Source organism: Crocodylus porosus, unplaced genomic scaffold (assembly GCF_001723895.1).
Source record: "Crocodylus porosus isolate Cpor-Errol unplaced genomic scaffold, CroPor_comp1, whole genome shotgun sequence".
Lineage (NCBI taxonomy): Eukaryota > Metazoa > Chordata > Crocodylia > Crocodylidae > Crocodylus > Crocodylus porosus.
In genome coordinates this window covers 3,189,688-3,200,638 of record NW_017728944.1, presented here as the reverse complement: position 1 = coordinate 3,200,638, position 10,951 = coordinate 3,189,688, and positions in this window count along the sequence as shown.

Here is a 10,951-nt window from a genome sequence, read left to right as displayed (position 1 = left end):
CTCCTGCTCCTGCTCCAGCACCACATGGCTGCTGGCTCCATCATGGGACCAGGGAGCCACCCACAAAACTATACCTACCCCCCATAATATACAAGACTTCATTTTAAGCTATTGTGCAATCATCTCTATGTATACTACACAAACACATGTAAATCAGGACAAAAATATTTTTTAAACCAAATTAATGAATGCTGTAGATGTTTGCTTTTTAGAATATAATTTGGTATTTTTCTGGTTGGCAAAACCCCTTGTTGAAAGGAGTACTTCCAGAGTCAAGGGGAGGGACTTTGAATGGCAAAGGTCAGGGGCTAGGGGGATGGGACTTCCGGTCACAAGATGGCAAGGGGGGCGGGGTATCTGTCAAAGGATTGGACTACCAATGTGGCCCTCAACAGCTTGCCAAAATTTGGTAAACAACCTTCCATTTGAAATAATTGCCCGCCCCTGCTCTAAAGGCTTAGTATAGGTATCCAAGAAGACCATGGCAGAAGAACTCTAATTTTCAAGCTTTACCCTAAGTGCCCAAGGTTAGGTTGGGAGGAGGCAGAACACACAAGTCCCTGTGGGGCAGGGGAGCTCAAAGCCTGCCCGCATGGCCCATGCACAGTAGGTAAGGGGTCTCTTGTATGCTTCCCAGCATGGCCCATGGGCCCTCCAGGCTGCTGAAGACTCCTGAGCGGAGTTGAACGACTGAGCCAGCTGACTGACACTAGCCACCCAATTGGAGACATTACAGCTGCCCATCTGGACGCCACCCCGCCTCCACACACACACGCACACACACACACACACACACACACACACACAACCCAGGCATCCTGCCCAGGCACCATTTCCCTTCCCTTCTGCCCCCCTCAGGGGTGCACACCAGGGTGTATGAGGAAGAGATGTGCCTCATTTTAACCAAATATTGAAGCTGCCAAACTGTTAGTTTGTTTAATAAACAAAAACTGTGCAACACTGCCCACTCCAGAACTTGGAATCTTCTCCTCAGTTAATATTAAGAAAGTGGAGAAAGACCCTGCCTGCACCAGGCAGTTATGGCGCTGAGGGGGGAAAGGCTTCCACAGAGGAGCCCAACTTAATGAACACAAAACCTTGGGGTGGCAGCAGCAAAACTATCACCCTTCAGTTTAATTGTTGCAGCAGTCAAACCTTTTGCAGGCATAATAAACTAAAACTGTGGAACATTGCCCGCTCCAAAACTTGGACCAGACCCCCAAGGGGCTGCCATTCCCTGCAGTGGGACCCAGGCCCGCAGTGGCCTGGCTCAGTGGACTGATAGGCTGCCCTCTCCCTCCCCCCCACCATCCCCCATTCTCTTTGGGGCCCTGTACCTATGCCGGCAACAGCCAGCAGTTGGGCATAGTGAGTTTGCCCTGAAAGGCAGGCTGAGTAAATGCCAACCCTAGCATTGGGCCTTGGGTTACCTGGTCCCCTTCTCCTTCTGCACTGTTGCTTCCCAGAGTGGGTCCTGCCAGATGTCTTCCTGGCTCCTCAGACCACAGGTCAACAGCTCCCACATGCCGTCTCCTGTTCCAGCACCCCCTCCTCCCCCATCCCCAGCAACCCCCAATCAGTGCACAGCATGAAGCCTTCCCCTACTGCCTCCATCCAGGGCTTCCCCCATGGGACTCTCAGACATGTCACCCTAGGGAACAATCTCTGGAGTGGGGGTCTCCATGGTGGAGGGGGTGGGGGTGGGGGCAGCAGCCTACCCCAGCACTCTGCCCTGGAAGGACAATAGCTCCACATGGGAGGCAGTGCTGACACCACTCAGGGATGCAATAGCTGGACCCCAAACAGTCTCTGACCCTGTGCATAAAAACTCCTTATCCTGGCGCTATGACTCCCAGCTCTATAGTGGTACATGTGACCTCCCTCAGAGTGGCTGGCCATCCATAGACCTTGTTCTTGGACCTTCACAGCACACTCCTGGTCCTGGACAGCTCATTCCAGTGCCATGGCACTGCAGGTGCAAGCACTCACCAATTTGTGCATTCCTACCCCCCACATCTATCATTCCCTTGGGTCCTTATGTTGCCAGCACCATTTACACGTCTCTAGTGCTCCACAGGTGCCCAGCTAACCATCCTGGATCCAGTATCTCAGGCTCCATAACTGGGCCTCCCATGCCCAAATGCAGAGTCTGCAGACAAGGGAGACATCAAGAGACCTATGGTGAGTCCCATGTCTGGACTCTTTCCCCTGTCCAGGGCCAGAAGCTATACAGCTGCTCATAATCCAGCACTGAACATGCTGTGAAACACCTGCATTCTGCCTCCCAGCTGGGTAAACCCAGATGACAGGGTTCCATCTCCCTGCTCTGGGAACCGGTGGGGCTGGAAAACCCAAGTTTCAGGGCATGGAGGTATCAACCTTCTCCAGTTCTGTGAGAGAGAGGGAGTAGGGAAGAATTCCTGTTTCCTGCTCCTCCTTACCTACAGTAGTGCTCATTCGTAGCTACTCTGCCAAACAGCACATGAAAGATCACCAGTAAAAACCTGCAGATTTACCTGTCAGTTACATCTCAACTGTGGGGCTCAAAAAAAAAGCTTTCAGTGTATATCAGGGTCTGTTTGGGTTAGGGTTTGAGTCAGGTGGATCTGGATAAACACACTGGCCTCTCTCAGGAAAGCAATGTGACCTGGGGTGGTCTGATGACAATTCTCCAGATTTATGGCCCCACTGAATGTAACACAGACTGATAAGCCCCCAACAACAGTAGGGGGACTGAACCTGATGCCTCTGCTTTATTCCATACCAGTGATGTGAGGATTGGAAGGTGAAGTTGTTTGAGAGGCATGAGGTCAGTGAGGAGCATTAATAAATCAGTACCATCAGCCTTCCACATGAACAATCGTTGAGCCAAGACTGTGGCAGAAGGCCACCTCTGTTTCTCCCCAAAAACTCTGCTCTGTGACAATTAGGTTAGTGTGGGCCCTGCAGAGGGTACACACCCTACCCTCTATCTTTAGGTAACCTGAGTTGGATATATTCCTGAGGGAGGGGGGAAACCTGCTCCCTCTGCCTACGTGACTGGCATCACATACCTGGGTGAAGGGATTGGGCTCCCTACTGGGCTAGAGACTGCCAGTCTGCCCAGCAACCAGTGATGCATTTCAAATTGGTTGGCTAGCAGCCAACAGGTGCTGACCTCCATTGGACCAGGTAAATGAGGTCATAAGGGCTATATAAGTTAAGGACTGCCCAGGAGGAGGAGGAGTAGCCATGATGAAAACTCAGAGAGAAGAGCTGGACCATCTGAAACTTGCTCTCCCTGGAAACTCATGATCAATTAACCACTTGCCTCCAGAGGGAATCTCCACCTGCCTCTGGATGATACTTGTGAGTAAGCTACCTGAGATCTAACTAGATGTATAACTTTCAGTAACTCAGATGCATGATCAAAGGCTACCCCAGCCATACTGTTTGCTCTGTGCGATTTCTCTGATACTACACAACTCTGTAACCTATTCCAATCCTACTCCTTGTAACCAATAAAGTTATCCTTTGTACCTAGCATGGGAGACTTACTGGGAGTGAGTTTAGATTATGCCTTGGGGTCCCCTTGGTTTGGCTGACTAAGGGAGACCACTACTTGTACTTCTGACTCAGGGAAGCATCCCAAGTTCTTGAAGTGAGTCAAGTACCCTTGAGGACTACTAGGCCTATGTTTCCCAGGGGGCAACATGCCAGGATCAAGCCTGTCCCTGGGTGGTGGCAGTAATACCCCCAGGCTAGTGAGTGTGCTCCAGAAAGGGGGGTTGGCCAGATGTAAGGCACCCCCAAGGAGGCATTCAGAGCTTGAAAGGTGGTTGGGCATAGTGAGGTGGGTGGCTCAGCACAGGAGCACCCCCTATTGGACCACCACAAAAACCAAGCTGAATATCAGAGCAGGCAACCACATCCTTCCCTATGAGTACACCTCCACTTACCAAGGAATCACATTAAACCATTCCTTCACCTATACACATCATGTTCAGAAAGTCAGCAGTAAAGTCTCTGCACAGGCAGCTGCCTCAAGATGTTTAGCCAGCACAACATGGACTGACAACTTCAAAGGCTAGGGAAAGACATTACACGTACAGTAGAACCCTGACTTAGGTTTATGTTGTATTCCTGAGAAACCTCAGGAATCATGAATTCACACAACGTGAGGTAAATTTTCCCATAGGAAATAATAGAAAAGTGAGGGGTTGCGTTCCTTGGACCTCACATTTATGACACCAAAGGCACCATGTACAACCTTTCTCAACCAATACTTTATTTATTATGTTACAAAAACGTATTGTAAACATATTTATTCATTTACATTATAAGTAAAATAAAAGAATACAAAATGGACATGCAACAATCTTCAATCCATCCATCAATGGGGATCCAAGTCTTCATCCAGGCTGAACGCATCAAAAGATGGTGGTGATATCGCTCCCCCGGAAGTGGAGGGCTGAGAGTCAGTTGATTGAGTTGAGATAGTGCTGTCCCACTTCCTGAAGAACTTGTCCAAGGAAGACTGCACTGAGCAGCGCCACTTCTCCCTGTAAAGCTCCATGTAGCAGGCATTGGCTTCCTTCGTTAGCCTGACAACCTTAGCATTTCTTTCACAATTGGGGCTCTTTTCATCAAAGAAGGCTAGGTAACCACCTAAAAGTTTGAATGCATCAGCCATGCCTTTCATCATGAGAACTCGGGGGGGAAGGCCTTTCATTTTCTTCCATGGGCTTTTTCTCTTCATGGCACTCCCTATCCAGCTCAAGAAGATGCTTGTTTGAGAGTTCCTCCCTATGGGAATCGAGCAGCTCAGCCGTGTTTTCCTCGTCGACCTGCTCAAAGCCCACACTCTTAGCCATCTCAACGATCTCATGCCTTGCATCACTGATAAATTCATCAGCAGCAAAGCCTCGGAAATCATTCACAACAGCAGGCCAGATGTTTTTCCAGACACCATTAAGGCACTGCTGCGTAACATCATTCCAGGTGTCTGTGAAGGGGTTGAGGACGTGCGGGGCAGGGGCGACGCCGAGGGCGGCGGAAACCGGCCCGACTTCCGGGTCTGGGCAGGAAACCCAGCCCTGAGGTCTTCCCCTTCCAGGAACCCAGACGCATCCGGGTTGAGGCCTACCTGGACCAATCAAAGGAACATGGCGGATCCAGAGGCTGCGGAGCCGGGAGCGGCAGATCCAGAGGCTGCAGAGCCAGGAGCAGCGGATCCAGAGGCGGCGGAGCTGGGGACACGAGCGGCGGATCCAAAGGCGGCGGAGCCGGAGGTGAGCGGAAAAACCGCTGGTGGCGGGGGACCCGCCCTGAGGCGGGTGCAAGCCGCCTGGCAACAAGGCAGGATCTACTGGGGCAGAGGTAGGACCCAGCGCGACAGGGAGACACAATTGACGGGCGGTGGAGGGACGAGCACCCGAGCACCGCAGGAGTCAGCGGCACCTGGCCAGAGCCGGGTACCACAAGTACTGGAAACTAGGGGCCATCTCGGGCGGGAGGAAAACCCCCCCACGCCTGAGGTTCCAGGGCAGGCTAAGGGGCGGACAGAAGCCCCGGCCTAAGGGTAGGAGACCCCAGCCCGGACCCGGCAAAGGGGCAGCATAGGAGTCAAGTAAACTCCGGCCCCAGGCCATTAAGCCAGGAATTTTACGTTGGACTTGCACTTTGTGTTTCTTTTGCCTTTACGAACATTGGCAGGGCTAACGCTCTGTAGGGTGGTCCGCCCGGGAGGGCGGCCACACCCGGAGGACCGGGCGAGGGTGTAGGGGAGGAGGAGCCCTCAGGACCCCCTGGAGTTACTGAAGTCGAGGTACCACTTCCAGACTGCACGCGCCACAAAAGGGTGAACCCCAACTTTCCATCAAGTCGTGGCAGGCGAGACTGGCAGAGATGCAGTGTGGACGGCTTACTCTTCTCTTCTCCAGGGGCTCCCTGTGAGGCGGGCAGCCGAAGAAAAGGTAGCCCCTCACAGTGTCCCGAATGATGTCTATGGCCATCTTAATGTTAAATGCCTTCCAAAATTCTTTGAGGTTTGCCTTTTCTTTTGACTGTCTCATTGATAAGCTTACTGAAGGTCTTCCATGGGTAATAGCTCTTGAAAGCTCAAATAATGCCCTGATCCATGGGCTAGATGAGTGACGTTGTGTTTGGTTGCAAGAACAGCACCTTAATGTTCTCACTGAGGTTGCCAAGGCTTGGGGGGTGTCCTGGAGCTTCATCAAGAACCAGCTGAATTTTTAAAGGCAGATTTTGCCTGTCACAATAAGCCCTCAATTCCAAATGCAGCAGACTGGAAAAATAATCTTCAAACAATGATCCAGTAACCCATCCTTTTCCAGTTGGCTCTCCAATAAACAGACAGATGCCCTTTTGCTTAACCCTTAAGCACTCAAGGGTTTTTGGCATGGTAAACCATCAATGGTTTCAGCTTGAAGTCACCAGCTGCGTTGGCTCTGAGAAGCAGTGTGCAGCACTATTTCGCAGCCTTGAGCCCTGGAGCAGTTCTTTCCTCGACTGAGATAAATGTGCGACTCAGCATCCAATTCTAGAAAAGTCCGGTTTCATCCAAGTTGAAAACTTGCCTCAGATCACAGCTTCCTTCCCCAATGGCAGCCTGTAGGATTAAGGGAATCTTATCTGCAGTGCTTTTATCAGCAGCTGTTGCTTCACCCATCGGTTTGAGATATCCGATAATCCATGGCATGCTTTAAATTTATCAACCATCCGGCACCTGTATTAAATGGCTTGGCTTCAGGATCATCATGCTTTAATACTTCATAAACGCTGTGTGCCTTTGCTTGAATCACCTGGGTCAAAAGAGGCATATGTTCTTGATTCTGGTGCTCAATCCATGTTGTCAACATGTGTTCCATTTTCTCAATGATGGCTGACCTTGTTAATGAAACATGGGCAGTAGATAAACATGTAGCACTCTTACACAACTCCTGAATTTTCTCCACATTGTCTCTACTTGTACAGAGAGTTGACTCACTGAGCCCTGTAGCACACCTAATTTCCTTTGTCTTCTCACCATTTTGTATCTCTTCACAACTTCAAGTTTTTCTTCCAAAGTTATAACTTTTCTTTTCCTTGTAGAGGTGGAAGCACTTGTGGAATCAGTATCGAAAGTACTCATCTTGAGCACAATGGCGACACTGAGTCTGAATCCAGAATCCTGCTTGGGAACCCAAGCTGCACGTAACTCCATTTGACTCAGTCTGCATATCTCGCATATACATGCAAAAAACACACATCTCAGGGTGTAGTTTTCTGCTTGGGTCTAATATTAATTCATGTAAATACAAGACTCAGGTAAGTAGAATACATGTAAAATGGGCTCTACTGTAAACTGGTTTAAGTGATCAGAAACTGGTTTAAACCTGTAACAGAACAGACATTCAGTGCACATAAACAAGTTTCAAAATGGCCAACACCAGTTTGAGATAAACTTGGTTGAATGTAGTCTCAGACTTAACTGACTGATCTCAGCCAGCTTATGCAATGTCTGTCCCAGACCTCTTCTTGGTTTAAGTTAAACCAGAGTCCTCCAGCATCCCAGCATGCTTTCTGGGCTGGGCTGGGCTGTGCTTTCTGCTCCAGAGAAGGGCTGGCCCCACCCCTCTGCTCTCTAGCCTGAGCAGGGACAGGACATGGCAAGACACCAGCTGATAGGCCTGTGCGAGGCTTCGCGCAGAGCTTCGGATCCGGAGAAGCTTCGGAAGCTTCAGGTCTGAAGCAGCACATCTGGGTCGCAATGCTGGCCTCGTTAGGCTTCCCAAAGTGGTTCCAAGCTTCCAAAAAGCTTCAGAGCCACCTCAGAGATCCGGCCATAGAGTATAAAGGGGAAACAATAAAATATCTATAACTTTGGGGTTTTTTGTCCACTTGATGAAATTTTCAGGGGTGGTAGACTCTGCAGAGGGGAAGCCTGCCAAGTTTCAAGATTGGTGCAGGGGTTTGGGGGTAACAGCACCCCAAATTCTTGAAAGCAACTCTCATGTCACATCTAGGCATTACAACATGAAAACTACTGAGGCCACAAAGCCTGCTAAGTTTCAAAAAGACCAGTGCAGGGATTTGGGAGAAACTGCCCCTCAAGCTGCGGACAAGCAGAACTCGTGGCCGGGGTCTGCCTGGTTGCCGGGAAACAGAGGGGAGGGGGCTGCAGCAGTGGCCCCTGGAGTTGGCAAACCCCAGCTGCAGGGCAGCAGGGATGGAGGGAGGAATTAACCTTTCTCCCTACCCGCTTCACTTTAAACAGAGCCATGCTGGAGCTCTGTTCCACGCTGAGGGGGACTCTTCCCCTTCCTCCACCTGCCTCCAGGGCGGGGTGGGAGCAGCTCCATGCAGCACTGGAGGGGGACTCCTCCTCCTCCCCTTCCCCTCCACTGCTGTGGGGTGGGGAGGGGGGCTCCATGTGAGGCTGACCAGACCCAGAGGGGGACTTTTCCCCCCACTCCTCCCCTTTGGATTCCTTTTGGAAGTACTAAATGACAGCACAGTAACAGCCCATACTGCACCATGCCAGCAATGCATGGTTATTTTTAGCTGCTATGTCACTGTAGCAACGCTTTATACTGAGGAAGCGTGTTGCTATGGCGACATAGCTGCAGCATCACGGTTTGTGACTGCTGAAACTACATCACCGTACTGCGTTGCCACGGCAATGTAGCATCATGTGTAGATGCACCCACAGTGTGTATAAGCTATGTCTATACCATTCTTGTTCCCAACCTGCCTCAAGAAGGACTTCCTGGGCAGATTCTGCCCACTCACTCTGATTACCATGGTTAAGTTGCTCCAGGGCATCTGTAGAGTCTGCTTGCAAGTACGCTGAAGGCCAGAATCCTGCCAGTGGCTACAGGGGGATTTCCCAAAGCAGCTTCACCACTGCATTTCTAGATTTGTCATGGACAGTCAACAGATGGGCAAGGCATGTTCAGAGCATCCTTCCTAGGACACAATGCGGAATCAGTGTGGAAAGACCCATAATGTACCCCAAAACTTGCCAAACTTCTACAAATAGGGATATAACTATAATACAAAACAGATAATATCCATATAAAGAAATATATTCTGAAATATGCTCTCTCTGCCAAATTCATTTATGACATAAAAACACAAAAAAACATAGGGACAGTTCTTGCCATCTGTAGCAAAACTTAAACCACAAAGTAAGATGGTCACACTTTCTGAATCTCTTTATTGAAAGCAAGGTACTGACTGCCCTTGTTCATATTATTCATGCACGTTCTTGTTAGTTAACAAAACTATTCATATAAATTAAATGAACGGGCTATACCCCTTAAAATATTATTTTAAGATTAATTAATGCTAGAAGCTTCTATTGAAATCATTTTTGGAAGAAGGGAAAATAAACTCAAACAGTCTCAATAAAGGTATTCCAAGAGAAAACTATGAAAAAATTGATTACACAATTAAATCAAAGCTGAACAACTGCATTCTAAGCTAATAAGTCAATTAAATTAAAATGGCAGAAAATTACCTCCTTAAAGCTAGGACATGAAGAAGTATATTGTACATTAATGTATGCTGCAACCATTTGAATAATGCTTAGAAATGCAAACAGAAACATGTTGTTTCTCGCCAGTATAACTTAAGGGAAAGAAACACTAATTATGCCACTTAGATGTAAGAGAGGCAAGATAATAAAATGTGTCATGACTTAATGATCCTTCAATGTAAATAGGTAATGATTTTACCTTAAACAATTAAAATTAACAATTATTATCTGTAATACAAAAAAGGTCAAGAAAGGGACTTGACTACTTACAGATGTTAAAAAAAGCACTTTAAACTCAGCGCACTCCCACACCGAGCCCAGTACATTAGGGCTGTGCAAAATTTCACCAGCTGTTTCATTTTGACGCTGTTTCAACTTGCTTCAAGCTCAAAACAATGAAATCGAAACAAAACAAAGGGTGTTGAAACGGCCTTGAAACAAAACAAGGGTAGTCAAAACATTTCAAAAGTTTTGAATCATTTTGAGTTTCAAAGATGAAGCTGGGCTTGCTGCAGGGAAACAGAAAGTAAGGAAAAGGGGGGAAAGATAAGGGAAAGACTCCTCTGATATTGACTGTGGCTGTTTGGCTGCCTGAGATGCTGCTGGTGCTTACTAAGTTATTACCTGTTGTCATTTAAAGTGGTGGACAAGCTGAGGCTGTAGGGGAGGAGGAGACCTCATTGGGACACACTACTGTGTTGTATAGAGGCCCCAGCACCAGTGAGGGTGCGCCTTGACACACACACAACACACACATAGTCACAAGTTTTGCTTGTCAGCAGCTTGAGGTGCAGTTTCCCAGAAACCCCTGCACCTATCTCCTTGAAACTGGGCCACTGCACAGCCAAGCATGCACAGACAGGGAGCCAAAGGAAAAGCAAGTAAGAGGGTGCCTGCCTCTGTAGCCTTGAAAATACACCACTCCTTGGGAGCAGAGAGCTCTGGATTCCAACCTCTGTTGCCAAGGAGTTTACTTTTTTCTAGCCAATGATTTTCTAAAGTGCATATGTCCCATGACAGACAGACAGACTCCAAAAGTGGAAAGGAAAAATTCAGGGTTCAGGAATGGGTAAGGGAAGCTCAGAGAAGACAGACTGCATTGAAGCTATGCTGTTAAGAAACTACAAGCCAGGGAGTTGAGAGCCATTTATAGAAATATGTCTGTAACATAGATGACCTATGCCACTGACAGCTCCCAATGGAAACAAAGAGCCACACACACAGCCACTTCCAAGGACAATGAAACGAAGGAGCAGACGGGCATGGTAAGGATCCCCAGAAATTAGATGGGCATATTCAGTAGCAGCATTTAGTAGATGTTACTACAGATGTTGATTCTGATCTACTACCTCTGGCCCACAACTGCAGACTGAGAGAGTCCATGGCCATAACCCCTTACTACTGAAACATGCTCTCTGGATGGCCCAAGTG